We start from the raw sequence: 16,638 nt of genomic DNA on the forward strand, positions 1-16,638 counted from the left end.
CTCCTTCTTAGTCTAAGTATACTTTTCCCTTCGCTAAGACTCACTATTTATAGATTTTTCATACAATGCCATGGTCTTCGGACCATGGGTGAATCTCAAAAACTGGCCCAAACTTTACATATAACAAGGGGCTAAGCCCCTTTGACTCCTATTCATCTACGCACTCCACATCCACAAATCGCAGAGACTTTGCATTATTTACAAAATTGTACCAAAACTTGGGTTATTGTTATATAGGAAAATGACCTCCTCACCAGCTCAGAGGAGAAAGACACGATGATTGAAGGATTGACCAAGTTCACAAGCCCTGTTGTCAAGCTAATGTTGTCTAGCCACTAGCAACCTACTTTATAAAGCTTCCTAGCAAGGCTAAGGGTGTGTTAGTTCCTAGGGTAGCTGTGCATGTTACCTCGGGAAGAGCGTTAATGAAGTTAAATGAGTTTCTATGGATCAAGGGAACAAGTTGACCGAGAAATATCCCAAGATTCTCTCCTATGTCAACACACAAAAGCAGGGAAACATCAAAACTCGACCTATTTGGAGGAATTAATAATTCCTAATGGAGTATACAAACAAGAAAGAGCACAAAGGCATGGAAACATCACTGCTTTTTTCTAATGGAACTCATGAAGGACTTGGCAACCATATCCTCACATGTTATATATTCAAGGCTAGGTCCATTGTGAAAGGGGTCGAACCATTTGAAAGGATTGCCTATTTGAATATCAAGCATACTCTCAGACTCACTACAAGAAAAAAGGTCATTGGTGAGGGTCATGCCTATGACAGACCTTTAAGGTCCATCACCAACGTCGCATATGGTGATGGTATTTAAAAACGTGTTGTTGTAAGTGTATATAGTGATGGTCCTTTAAGTTTTGTCACCAAATCCATTTTTAATGACACTTTTGGTGAGGGTCGTTAAAGGCCTGTCACTAATTGTCTCATTGGTGACACTTTTGGTGAGGGTCATTAAAGGCCCATCACTAATTCTCTCTTTAGTGACACTTCTAGTGACAATATTTTATTGATGGTCACAAACGATAGTTTTGGTCACTTTTGGTGACGGTCAATAAATGTTCATCATCACTGATTATTCCAATGAGTTTTTTATGACGCTTCATGCTTGTGATAGACCTTTAAGGTTCATCACCAATGTCACATATGGTGACGATCTTCAAAAATTTGTTGTTGTAGGTGTATATAGTGATGGTCCTTTAAGTTTTGTCACCAAATCCATTTTCAATGACACTTTTGGTGAGGGTCGTTAAAGGCCCATCACTAATTCTCTCTTTGGTGACACTTTTGGTGAGGGTCGTTAAAGGCCCATCACTAATTCTCTCTTTGGTGACACTTCTAGTGACGATCTTATATTGACCTTCACCAACTCTCTTTTTGGTTACTTTTGGTGACGGTCAAAAAATGTTCATCATTATTGATCATTCCAATGAGTTTTTGATGACGCTATGTACTTGTTAATATATTTTTTGTCAAAAGATAACGATTTAACACCATTGTTGTGGAGTCTTTTTCATTATGTGTCCAAGGTCATAGTGGTTATAATAGTCAGGCAATTTGTTAAGAAGTAATTAGTGTGTATCATTTCCCTCAAGTCATAAGAATATAGTTTTCATTGAGTCAACACATGATTCATCTCTATCAGGTTTATTGTCTAGAAAATTTCCTTAAAATAAAGTTCCACTAGTGTGTGTAGGAACTATATTATTTAATACATAATCAAACTCTATCAATTCTATTAATGAGAGAAACCTATCACTCTTCAACACTCATGACACACCTTAAAATGATTTGGAATAGTACACTAACATTCCTTGGCACCTCGCATGTCTTGGAAAATCTTTGTACCTAGAACATCTTGCCATGCGTAGGATGCCCAAGCACATATTGGCATGCCCTAACATAGCATAGCACTCCCCTATCATGTTTTGGCATGCCTTATAGTCCCTAGCATGCCCTTGAACAAGTTGGCATAATATCGCATTGACAAACATTAGCACTTGGCACACATTGGCACTTGGCATGTATTGGAACATATTATTAGTGTGCCTAGCATGCCCCTTTTGAAAAGGGTAATGTCTAGAATTATTAACCCTCTTATGTGTTCATTTCCTTGCATTTTAGCTTGGTTATTCCTTTGGTTGCCTTGAAACTCCTTGATGCATAATGGCATACTTTGGCACCCTACACATCCTAGCATGTCTTAGCACTTGGAATGCCTTGGCACTATTTGGCACATGTTAGCACACCCCGGAACTACCTAGCACACTATAGCACTTATTGACATTCCATGATATTCCTTGGCATGCCTTACCCATTCTTAGCATACCTTGTCACTCCCTCCCTGGCATGACAGCTAGCACTCATTGACATTCCTTGACACACTCTCATATTCATTCATGCATTTTGAGCTAGTGCTCCCTTGTGTTGTCCTAGTACTCCCTAACACTCCTTAGCATGCATTGGCACTCTCTAGCACACCTTAGCACTTTTCTATATGATCTGCCACTTCATAGCATTAAGCACACTCCCTAACGCACATTGGCACTTTGCACGTGTTGGCACTTGGCAAGTTTTAGCATGTTTGGCATGCGTTGAGATGACTTGGTATGCTTTGGCATGGTTTAATATTAAATTTATTTGAGATCAATTATTGGTAAATATATGAGAAGAAAAAAATGAAGATTTGGCACTTAGAACGCATTGAAACTTGGCACTTGGCACCTATTGGCACCTAGTGTTGGTGACAATACCCATTTTGCACACTCCGGCACCTGGCAAATCTTGGATGCATGTCACCTTGACACTCTAGGATGACCTAGTGCTACCTATCATACCATGTCACTCCTCCTTAACACACCTGGAACTCACTAACACTCCCTGTCACACACTCTTATTTATTCATTTCCATGCATTTTTACCTAGTGATCCCTTGTGTTTCCTTGGTACTCCCTAACACTCCTTAGCACGCATTGCCACACCTTGGCACTTGACACATCTTGGTATGCTTACCTAGCATTCTATCATGCATGGAACTACCTATCATACCTTTTCACTCCCTTCTTAGCACACCTAGAACTCACTGACACTTTGTTGGGCGCGGGATCCCCCAAGGGAAGTTTTGGGGCTTAGAGCCCAGATTTTGGTCAAAAGTTGTAACCCCGATTTAAAGAATCTGCATTTTGTGGGCACGAAGTGCGTAGTTTGTAAAATAGTCATAGGGTTGTCCGCCCTCAATTTTGTAATGTAATGTCAGCTGTAGAGATCTACCCATGGTCCGCAGACCATGGGAATGTATAAATAGATCAAGGCTCTAAGTAATCAATAGAAGATGGAATAATAAGGATAAGGATGAAGGATTGAGTCGTATCTAAAGTGTAAATTCTAGTTTTGGGTCGTAGAGTAGTAGAAGGCTCTACAGCTGAGTGTGCAGAGGCCTAGTGGTCTGTAGCTGAGTGTGTGGACCCCTGCAGCAGAGTGCGCAGGGCAAGTTGAGTCTGTAACAGTTGGAGCATGAATAAAGAGAAGTTTCATATCCATTTTGTGTATTTATTTCCTGTTTCATGCATCTGTTACATTGAATATACATTGAATTTTTAATGCTTATATGATGTGTGGATATCTATGAATGTATTGAATAAGTGAATGCAATATAGAATATTTGTTTACGTGAAGTTAACTAAGACCATTAAGAAGATAAGTAAGATACACAGTGTAATTTGGGGAAATAACACAAGACACTACCATAGCAGTGCGAAAGCATCTCAGCCCCTAGTTAGGGGTGCATGAGAGGTGATTATAACATATCATGAAGGTATTGAAGGTTAGGACAGTGCATGAAGTGACCTATGCGAAGGTAGGCACAGTTGGGCTAAATTGGCACCTCAGACATCTCAAGGGTGTGGAGACATGGTTCCAGCATCCCCCATACTGCTTCGGGTGAGACTTCAGTTCGCGCTCCATGGGATGATGCCAAAAGGACCATTAGTGTGGGGATTTGTTTGGATAATTAACTCCAAACCTAGGTCAGGCCCCCTCAAGCCAACACACTTCATTTCCATGCATTTGAAACTGGTGCTTCCTTGTGTTTCTCTGGCACTTCATCCTCGCACTCCCTAGCATGCGTTCACACCACACACTGGAACTTAATAGATCTTGGCATGCTTATAATACCTTGAAACTATCTAGCATGTGGTATTACTTCTTGACATTCTTTGATACACCTTCGTACTTGATAACTTTCATTCCCTCGTAGATAGCCTTACTTTTTTGCGACTTGGGAACCCAACCAAGTAATTGGAAAAACAAATATTGTACCCAACCCAAAGTCTCAGTTTGTCTGAAACTACTTTGTCCAACCCATTATTATAACCATAGAATTTCCTACTACAAGTATTATTCTGACCTTCTCCTAACACACTTTATCCTTGAGACACTTGGAATCAATTGACACTCTTTGGCACACAGTCTTATTCGTCCATTTCCATGCATTTTGACCTAGTTCTCTCTTCTGATGTTTTTTCACTCCCTAATGCTCCTCAACATGCATTGAAACTATCTGGCATGTGTTAACATGCCTTTTCATTCATTGGCATGCCCCGAAACTCCTTAATTATCATGCCCTCACAACTGGCCTTACTTTCTTTTGGTCATGGGAACCAAACCAAGCCTTTCCTCGACTACAACAACCTGACCAAGTTACAGTTACTACAACTATATTGTGCCTTGTTCATCTCAGAACTAAATATAACTCATCTTAGGCTTCTCATGTCCAATTTCAACTTATCCCACTTAAAAAGTTACAAGTTACCAAGTCAAGGCTCACATCTAACCATGGCCATAAAACAAATAAGAAACATAATTTACATCTTGACATGCCATAACACTTGCCACGTCTAACAATCCCTTCGAAACATAGTTTGAATCTTCTTGACTTGGGAGTTCTTCTTTTGTAAATGTGACCCTTGACTATGCCATGAAAACCCTCCAAAACATTCTTAAATGATGGGAACTCCTCTTCATGTGTGAAGCCAGTGAAATATTTGATTTGTGCCTTAGGGAATGTAAAAGATACCCTTAATAGAAAACATGCATACAAATTTGTAGCCAAGTACCCTAAATGTGAGATGTTTCCACTTGTGCAATTGTGCTTCCAAATATGTGAACTCAACAATAAAACATGCCTTAAAATACATAATGTCTCTCAACATATGAAAGAAAAAGTAACCCTTACGCTAGTCTTCCTCCATTGGCAGTTTGGGCCTTTTGTCACAAGGCATGTTCTCTTCTTTGGAAAGAGGACATAAACAAGCTTTTAGATGTTTCTAAATGGAGTACTCTTCACCTATGTCTTTATCCTTTAAGCCACGTGATACAAATGCCAATTTTCACATTCTTAACTATGACGTTCTTCTTTTATACATGTGACCCTTGACTATGCCATGAAATTCTCCAAAATATTATTAAGGATGGTAGCACCTCTTCATGCATGAAGCTAGTGGAATGCGACAAGTCATCCAAATTTCCTCCAAATATGTGATTTGTGCCTTAGGAAATGTTAAAGGTACTCTCAATGGAAAAACACATCAAGATTTGTGGCCAAGTTCCCTAAAAGTGAGATGTTTCCACCTATGAAATTGTGCCTCCTTTTGATGCTAAAATTGGCAACCTAATTGTGCAAGATTCACAAGGTGTCACTTTGGGTCAACTCAAGGTTGTTGGCATTGTCACCTTATCAATGAATCCTCTCACTTTGGATTACTTATTGAATCTTGGGGGTATCCCAAAGCACAAATTTATGGGGTCTTTTATGTGACTAGATCACTAGCACTGAAAACCATCTTTACATTGGATGGTTCAACATCTTGATGATCCAAAATATTATTAAGGATGGTAGCACCTCTTCATGCATGAAGCTAGTGGAATGCAACAAGTCATCCAAAATTCCTCCAAATATGTGATTTGTGCCTTAGGAAATGTTAAAGGTACTCTCAATGGAAAAACACATCAAGATTTGTGGCCAAGTTCCCTAAAAGTGAGATGTTTCCACCTGTGAAATTGTGCCTCCTTTTGATGCTAAAATTGGCAACCTAATTGTGCAAGATTCACAAGGTGTCACTTTGGGTCAACTCAAGGTTGTTGGCATTGTCACCTTATCAATGAATCCTCTCACTTTGGATTACTTATTGAATCTTGGGGGTATCCCAAGGCACAAATTTATGGGGTCTTTTATGTGACTAGATCACTAGCACTGAAAACCATCTTTACATTGGATGGCTCAACATCTTGATGATCCAAAATATTATTAAGGATGGTATCACATCTTCATGCATGAAGCTAGTGGAATGCGACAAGTCATCCAAAATTCCTCCAAATATGTGATTTGTGCCTTAGGAAATGTTAAAGGTACTCTCAATGGAAAAACACATCAAGATTTGTGTCCAAGTTCCCTAAAAGTGAGATGTTTCCACCTGTGAAATTGTGCCTCCTTTTGATGCTAAAATTGGCAACCTAATTGTGCAAGATTTACAAGGTGTCACTTTGGGTCAACTCAAGGTTGTTGGCATTGTCACCTTATCAATGAATCCTCTCACTTTGGATTACTTATTGAATCTTGGGGGTATCCCAAAGCACAAATTTATGGGGTCTTTTATGTGACTAGATCACTAGCACTGAAAACCATCTTTACATTGGATGGCTCAACATCTTGATGATCCCTATCCTATTGACCACAACTTTTGAATTCATTATTTCTTTAATTGCAACCCCTCTAGTAGATATTGATGGTGTTCATGAGCCTACTTCTAGTTGTCTTCTTTATGGAAACAATATTATCTCCAATGCCATTATTCGATGAATGGCTACACAACAGGGACCCTATGAGCCAATTGTTCATGTTATCAATGTAGTTCCCTCATGACACAAACATTCAATGGTCTATCATAGCCAAACACTCTATGATGGGTTTCAAAGATACCCAACCTATGAAAACAAGCTACATTTTATTGCCAAAGCCTATAAGCAGTGGAAGAATTATATTCTACCAAAGGAAATGACCATCCACACCAATTGTAGGCCTTTGCCTACACTAGATAATCCTTGGGAGTTAGTGCCCCTGGATTTTATGTCACGTTTTCCCTCAACCGAGCATGGTAGCATATGTGTTTTTGTTGTTGTTGATTGCTTCCTTACGATGGGATTTTTGGCACCTTGTAAGAAGATTGTCACAACAAAATCCACTCATAAGTTCTTCTTCGAGCATATTTTGGTTCACTTTGGGTTTCCAAATAACATATTTCTTGATAGGTATAATAGGTTCCTTAGTATTTTTTGGTTTAACCTTTGGTACATGATGGACATCAAGCTTGACCACATCCACTACATTCCATCCCTAGATTGATAAATAGAAAGTAGTAGTCAATAGGATTATTATAGATGTCTTTAGAGTATATCATTCTGAGCATCCACGTACACGTGTTGAAAGCCTTCCATCTTTTCAACACAAATTTGGCTTAACTCTTCATATTTCTATTGCCACAAGCCTTTTCAAGTGTGCTTGGTGTCACAACAATTGGCACAAATTGATGTAGCTATATTCATGGTATAACACATGAAGATACCTCCTATACTTGGAACGAGACAAGTAAAGAAACCAATTTTGAGGAACGTATCCGACAAATTCAACAATGAATTCATGATATTTTGTAGAAAGTTGCCAACTCCAAGTACAAGTAGATACACAATCCATTAGGTTTGACATAAGTTTCAAGTTTGTGACGACTTATGGTTGGACTTGCATAAAGGGAAATTGACAAGCTCCTATAAGAAGCTCATACCACTTTAACACGTGTAGGAATTTACAGGGTAAGTTCCTCAGACAGAACACCAAAGGACACCGCTCACAAATATATCACAAATCAATACACTAGTAATTTTGACGTGGTTAAAACCCTCAAAGAGGGAAACAATCCATGGCTTGAGCCAACGCGGCCACTTCAGGCAATTTATTAATAAAAGAATGAAAATTTACATAAGCTTTTCTCATGGACGGTTAACCTACAAATGACCCTCCATGCTCTTTAAATAGAGATCATGGACCAATCAGGTGTTAAGCCACGGATCAAGTGTCGATAATACCGAGGAGAGAATGAACCGTCGGATCACTACATATCGTGACCGTCAGATTGTAAGCTACAAAATGTACATAGTAAAGAAACACACTTTACCTAACTCTATACTAGACCAAGTTATACTTAACTATTTCCTATGTGTCGGAATATCCTAACAACATGAGCCTTACACTATCACTAAGGCTATGGGTCATAATTATTTTGAGGATAGACATAGGATGATTTATATACTTCAAAATAAGGTATATGTTAAAATGATTTATGCTTGATGGGGTGTAGGTCTAGAAAAAGTTCATTAAAAAAAATAAACGAAATGATCACACCATTACTGACATAAATTATTGTGATATTATAATTGACAATAGATAACTACACAAGAGATTTTAAAAATTGACATTTTAAAAATTTATTTTATATGATCTTTTACTAAGGTGAACCTGTGTACAAATCTGTAAATAATAACTTAAACATTACAACTATTCTAGACTTCAGTCCTACCCAGAACATCACATTTACAGAATAAAACATGTGCCAGTATTCATACCTAGGCTATTCAAGATCAAAACACATAATGATAATACCCTTAAGCCTTAATGATCCCGATCCATCAACCTTCATCAGCCTTATAAGTGCATCCTTAGATCAGATCAAGCAAACCATCAGAAGCTCATTAACCTCCATATATGATTCAACACTTCATAAGATATTCAGATCCTTGCTCACCTTGGTGTAATGATCTTCTCCTCTTTATATAGTTTTAGGCCTTTCTCAATACCATGGACCAAAACTACTTAGGACCAATACCTTGGACCAAATATCTCAGACCAATTACCTTGGGTCAAATACCTTGGACCAAAAACTTTATTTTCCCAAGATATATGTGCTTTTCCTTCTGTGAAATTGCATGTGTACGTATACGTTCCTTTTGCCTAGTAAACCTACGTGTATACATAGCTTGGTCGAGGTGAACCTACATATACCTCTCTTTCTTCATTCTTTGTAGTTTGAACTGTAATTCTTTGTTGTTGACATGTTGCACTGTGATCTTTCATCTAAGTGAGTTGCCATCAAGGACAACACCTGTATCATAATGCCAACAATCTCCCCCTTTGGACTTGATGGCAACAACAACACCAGGTCACTCTCCGCCTTTGGCATCAAGGGCAAAGGGTGGACCAAGATATTTTCTCCCTTTGACATATATTATGTTGTTCATGCTCCCCCTTAGTACATGTTAAATTCTCTGATTGAGCTCCCCTTTTGTACACGCTGAGTTGCACTAAAACCGTCCATGCTCCCCCTGAGCACAAGAAAAGTCTACAAAAATATTTTCTAAAAGAATAACATGACTCTATAAATCAACTATGTGAGGATGACCTTCCTATCACCAATGACTCATACATCCATCTCCCAACCAAGTGGGGATATACCAAATTGTTTATATATAACAAAAACAAGAAATATTACATCATCCATCCCATGTAAAGTGGGGATACAAATTACATCATTTGTCCAAAATGACTCATTCAAATGTATGAGAAGACATATCACACCTTAGACTCTTACATGACTTGAGCAACAAATGGTATAAATATCTGAAGCCATGGCTGGACTCAGCAACCATAATGCCAACAATGTTGAATATACATTAAGGCTAATGCTCCCCCTGAGCCTGTGCTACCTGCCCCACTGTTTATCTTGTGTGAAAAACATATATGCTCCTTGAACCACAGAAACCTACATGTGTACGCGACCATACTTCATGAAACATGTGTATAATAACCTTTCTATGAAAAATTGGATTTAACAACTAGATGATGCAGCAACTACTCCCAGCTTTTGTCTGAGATATTAAAATGTCTCTCTGGGTAGTGGTTTAGTGAATATATCAACAACATGTTCTTTGGAGGGAACATACTCCAATTTGTCCTTTTTTTCAAGCACTTTTTCACGTAGAAAATGGTATTTGATGGGTATGTGCGTAGTCTTGGAGTGAATGACTTGATTCTTTGAAATATTGATGGCACTTGTATTATCACATAGAATGGAGATGGGTGGATTACATGTGATCTGAATGTCTTGCAAGGTTTTCATCATCCAAAGTAGTTGTGTGCAGCAAGATGTAGCAGCCACATATTCTGCTTCAGCTGTAGATAACGCAATTGAACTTTGTTTCTTGCTGAACCAAAACACTAACCTAGAACCCATATAAAATACACCACCACTAGTGATTTTTCTATCATCAACACGTCCTGCCCAATTTGCATCTGTATATGCATGAAGAATAAGATCTTTATCTCTAGGATACCATAAACCAAATTTCTATGTTCCTTGAAGATATTTGTAAATTCTTTTGACTGCCTGAAGGTGTGATTCCTTTGGATTTGCTTGGAATCTTCCAACTATTCCTACTGCATGCATCATGTTAGGTTAGGGACCTGTTAGATAAAGCAGACTGCCAATCATGGATCTGTAAGTGGGTTGATGTACTGCTACTAATTCATCATTTGAGTTGAGACTGCATCCTTTTACCATTGGGGTACATACATGTTTAGAAACTTCCATGTTGTACCTTTTCAAGATATGTTTGAGATATTTGGTTTGTGAAACATAAATACCATCTTTATTTTGTTGAACTTGTAGACCAAGAAAATAGGTAAGTTCACCAAGCAAGGACATTTCAAATTCTTGTTACATTACTGAAGAAAAATTCTGATTCATGGATTCTTCATTGCTACCAAAGATGATATCATCAACATAAACAACAATAATTAGCAATTTATCAGTGTCAATATTTGTATATAGATTTCTATCTACTGACCCTTTTGAAAAACCCTGTTGGTGTAGATATTTGTCAAGGTGGTAATACGAGGCCCTTGGAGCCTATTTCAGATCATGAGATCCTTTTTGGGTCTGCATATAAGTTTTGCATCATTTCCAAGAATGAATCCTTCTGGTTGTTCAATATAAACTTCTTCTTCTAAATCTCCATTAATGAAAGCAGATTTAACATCAATTTGGTATACTTTGAATTTTTGAAAGCTAGAAAGAGAAAGGAACATCATTATGGCTTCAAGTCTAGCAACAGTTGCAAAAGTTTCTTCAAAATCTATACCTTCTTGTAGAGCATACCCTTTATAAACAAGTCTAGCCTTGTTTCTAATGACTTCTCCATTTTCATTCAACTTATTTTTGAATATCCATTTAGTTCCTATAATATTTTTATCATGAGGTCTAGGAACTAATTCCCAAGTATTATTCTTTTCAATTTTCTCAAGTTCTTCATTCATGGCCTTGACCCAACATTCATCTTTGCATGCTCCATTTACATTTTGAAGTTCGGTGGAGGATAGTAATGCTAGATAGCTTGAGGTTCCTATAATAGTTCTTCTTGTTTGTACACCTGCCTCTTTTTCCCATAAAATTTGAGTTTCTGGATGATTTTTCTGAACATACCTAGACATAGTCTTTTCTTCTACCGTTATCTCTTCTTATGGTGCTTCATTGGTTTCTTCTTCAAAATCATTGTGATCTGATTTGGGAAAATAATCCCCATCTTCTTCATTGTTATAATCTTTTGTTTTTATTTGTTTTGGATTTTTGCATGCTTCATCAACTACAACATCAATACTTTCAACAATTTTCCCAAGTCTTTTATTATAACATTTATATCCTTTACTTCTAGAAGAGTAACCAAGAAGAATACCTTCATCTTCTCTGGGCTCAAACTTACCAAGTTTTTCATCAGTCCTTTTGATATAACATTTTCTTCCAAAAACTTTAAAATATTTTATAGTAGGAGTCTTACCATACCAAAGTTCATGTGGAGTTTGAGTGTTGTTTACCTGAACATTTTCTTGGTTGAGAATAGTTACGGCGGCAAATGTAGCTTCACCCCATAAGGTTGCAGGAGTTCCAGATTCATCTAGCATAGCTCGAGCCATTTGTTGAACAATTCTATTCATTCTTTCTATTACTCCATTTTACTGACGAGTCCTTGCGATGGAGAATTGCATTTTTATTCCATGTTGTTCACAAAAGTAAAAGAATTCATCCGAGGTAAATTTCCCTCCTCGATCAGGTATGAGGCATTTCATTTTGCAATCTGATTCATTTTCAACCAAAGCTTTGAAGACTTGGAACTTTTCAAATGCTTCATATTTATGATTTAGAAGACCTATCCAACACATTTTGGAAAAATCATCAATGAACAAAATAAAGTATTCTTCTCCAGGAGGTGACTTTTTCCTTGATGGTCCACATAAGTCAGTATGGACAAGTTCAAGAGGCTTACTAGCTGACCATTCTTTTTCAGTGAAGTGAATTCTGGTTTTCTTACTGATTTGACATGGTTTTCATATTGTATTTTCAGGGATGTTGATATCTGGAAGATCATGAACAACCTTGAATCTACATGCTTTTCTTATTTGAGAAAAGCTTAGATTTCCCAATTTTCTATGCCATGGCCAATTTTCATCATTTTTGCTTATATAACACCATTGTTGTATAAGTTGTTTGGAGTTCTTGTACCTTTGATCACAGTCTCTCCTATATCAAGCTCACGAACAACACATCCATTTGATCGAAACACCACTTCATTTATTTGATCACACATTTGATTGACACTCAACAGGTTATTCTTTAGACTGTTTACACACATAACATTTCTAGCTTTAACCTTTTCTTTCAAGAAAATAGAGCCTTTACCTTTTATGGTAGCAGGAGTCTCATTCCAAATGAGACATGCTTTTCCTTTTCTAAGGCATTATATGAGTGAAGTTTTTCTTTGTCACCTATCATGTGTTTTGAGCATCCATTGTCAATGTACCACTGATTTTCTTATCCTTCTGCATACAGGGCTATACCACATGTTTCTGTTTGAGATTCTTTCCTTCTCCATATCTTGGGATTTAATGGAGTTTGCTCCTTTTGAGATGTTTGTCGAAATTTGTTTCTACATTCAGATTCTTCATGGCCAAAGTTGTTACAGATTGAGAATTCTATTTCATTTGAAAGAAGAGAAAAGTTATTATAGGAAATTTTCTTGATCCCTATCACAATCCTTTGATTTCGTGTTTCTCTAGTCATGATGGTTTTGTAAGCAACACATTGAGCAACTTTCTGTCCAAAATTATGACATGAAAAACATTGCCCATTAAAGAAGTTCCTGCGACTATCGAATCTATTGACCTGGTGATTGTAGTTTCTATTGATATTCATCTTTGGAGCAAATTGAGTATGATTTACCTAAGGTTGGTTGTGGCTTCTATTCATCCTTGGAGTAAATTTAGTCTGATTTACCTAGTGATATGCTTTATGCCTTTGCTGACAATTGTCATACTATTCACTATTCTTTACTGCATCAAGATAGATTTTAGTGAAGGTTAATAGATTCTGTGATTGAGATGCTTCTTTAGTATATCCAAGGCCTGTCTTTATCAGAGGAGAACACTGCACTTTGATAATTTCATTTAAAGTTTCTTATCCTTTAGCAAATCTAAGATTGAGAGATTTCATTTTCTGAAGATCCTTTCTTATACCCACAATTTCACATTCTAGTTTTTCATTGTGTTTTTCTTTTCCAGCAAGTTGGTATGTCAAGGTATCTATTATAATATTCTTTTCTTGTAAACAAATTTTCAGTTTAGAGATTTCTTCATGAAGGTCATCCTCTTATAAAGCATCCCAAAAATTATCATCGCCATAAGCCATTAGAAGTCTATAATCATTACTGTTTTCATCTTCATCACTATTTGATAAACCATCAGTATCTTCATGACTATAGTAACTCCTTTTATTTACAACTTGTTTTCTATTCCATTTTTCATATTCCTTCCCTTTTTCATATTTATCTTTATGAGGAAATTTGGCAGCATAATGACCGACTCTGCCACAGGCAAAGCATTTGAAGGGTAGCTTACCTCTAAATCTTCCAGAACCTCGTTGAAGCTTTTCTACCTCATCTTCTTCCTCTGAAATATGTCCTGATTCATTTTGTTCTTACTTTTCTTTTATTGAAGCTTTAAATGCGGCTTCCCTCATATTTGATGGTCATCCTTTTCTCATCTCAAAGGTAGTTAAGATTCTGTGAAGTTGTGTCATAGTGATAGTTAGCAGATCTTGCTTTTCTTCTATGGTAGATGCTTTTGATTCAAATTTAGCAGACAATGATCTCAAAAATTTCTCAACTAAGGTAACTTCCTTTATTTCTTCACCCAGATTCTTCGTACAATTAATAACCTCATCTATACGTAAGAAGTAACTAGCTATACTTTCATCACTGTACATCTTAAGAGTTTCATACTGAATTCTGAGAGTTTGAAGCTTAGCACGTTTTACCTGAGAGTCTCCTTCATAGCTCAGAATGGTTTTGTCCCATATTTCTTTGGCTGATTTGAGCTACATGACCTTGACAAATTCTGATTGTGATAGACTTCCCAATAAAGTATTGACTACTCTGGCATTAGTCTCATATTGCTTTTTACCTGCCGTATCTGTAGGAATTGTTGTTGGAAATGTATATCCTCCTTCCACAATTTCCCAGACATCCGTTCCAAGTGATTGTAGATAGGTTGTGGTTCTTATTTTCCAATAAACAAAATTTCTCCCATCAAAGATTGGTAGTGTGATGGATCCCACGCTTTCTTGATTACTCATGATGATGGATCTCCATACAAGTGATCAAGCTTCTTCTGAAGGACCTGCTCTTCTACCAATTGTTGGAAATAATACTGAGAGGGGGGTGAATCAGTATTATCAGATCTATGATTTTATTTCCCAAACAGATTTATATACGCTACTTCAGTGAAGTGAACTAGCATGTACACGTGACTATACTTAAAGCAACCAGCGTATATGCAGAGAACTTTTGATTTTGACAATTTATCATATATTTAGCTTAAACCAGTATATCATAGATTTATTAGACAGTGCAATAAAAGAAGAATAAAGCATCACACATAAGCAACACACATGAACACCAAGATATAAGGTGGAAACCCAATGTGGGTAAAAACCACCTTCTGTTGTCATCTCTGACTTCTTTCTAATAATGAGAAAATATGTTTACAATCTTGTACTGGTGCAGACTCATACCAATACGTAGGTGCCCACCTACAGAAGGCTACAACCTTTTCTCATTCTCCATCTACTACTGGAAAGGAGCTACAACCCCCTAGCTCTTGTACTAGCCAATATGTTTACTAGTATGTAGGTGCTAGCCTACAAAAAACTCAACTCTTCCACCAGGGACCACGTTTCATGAATTTTTAGAATAGATACTCCTAAAATACAACACCAAAATATGAAGGCCATGTTTCATCCAATTTTTGTACTGGACCCATCAACAACATTGAAGCTTAGAAAATCATAACTACAATACTACCATCAAATACATCTGCATCAACCAATCACTGAAACCCAATCATCACTTTCTGAATCAACCACAACTAAATCAATCAATCACTTGATCATCCATCATCACTAAATCACAATCAATCTAATCATTCAGAATACTGTCATTAGAATGCAGTCACCAGAACACAAAGCAGAACCCAGAACTCTGCAACAACAAATAGAAACAACTGAAACTTTACACATCATACTTCATAAGGTATACGCTACTTCCATGTGTCAAACCAGTGTGTAATACGCAGTTTTACCAAAGGGAACCAGTGTACAGATCTACAAATTCAAATTTATGATGTATACACTAGTTTGATATGCTGAACCAACGTGTATATGCTCTTTTACTAACGCGAACCTGCATACAGATCTGTAAATGATAACTTAAACATTACAACTAGTACAAACTTCTGTCATACCCAGATCATCACATTTACAGAATAAAACATGCGTCAGTATTTAGATCTAGACTGTTCAAGATCAAAACACATAATGATAATACCCTTAAGCCTTAATGATCCCAGTCCATCAACCTTCATCAGCCTTATAAGTGCATCCTTAGATCAGATCAAGCAAACCATCAGAAGCTCATTAACCTGCATATATGATTCAACACTTCATAAGATATTTAGATCCTTGCACACCTTGGCCTAATGATATTCTCCTCTTTATATAGTTTTAGGCCTTTCTCAATACCATGGACCAAAACTACTTAGGACCAATACCTTGGACCAAATACCTCAGACCAATTACCTTGGGTCAAATACCTTGGACCAAAAACTTTGTTTTCCCAAGATATACACGCTTTTCCTTCTGTGAAATTGTGTGTGTACGTATATGCTCCTTTTGTTCAGTAAACCTGTGTGTATATGCATCTTGGTCAAGGTGAACCTGTGTATACCTCTCTTTCTTCATTCTTTGTAGTATAAACTGTAATTTTTTGTTGTTGACATGTTGCACTGTGATCTTTCATCTGAGTGAGTTGCCATCAAGGACAACACCTGTATCATAATGCCAACACCTCCACTAATGCGAGAGTGGGAGTGGGAGCACAATTTAACCACTCTTGCAATCGATATCGATCTAA

Source organism: Pinus tabuliformis, chromosome 2_2 (assembly GCF_031772625.1).
Source record: "Pinus tabuliformis cultivar Carrire ecotype Pingquan chromosome 2_2, CPIR1, whole genome shotgun sequence".
NCBI lineage: Eukaryota > Viridiplantae > Streptophyta > Pinopsida > Pinales > Pinaceae > Pinus > Pinus tabuliformis.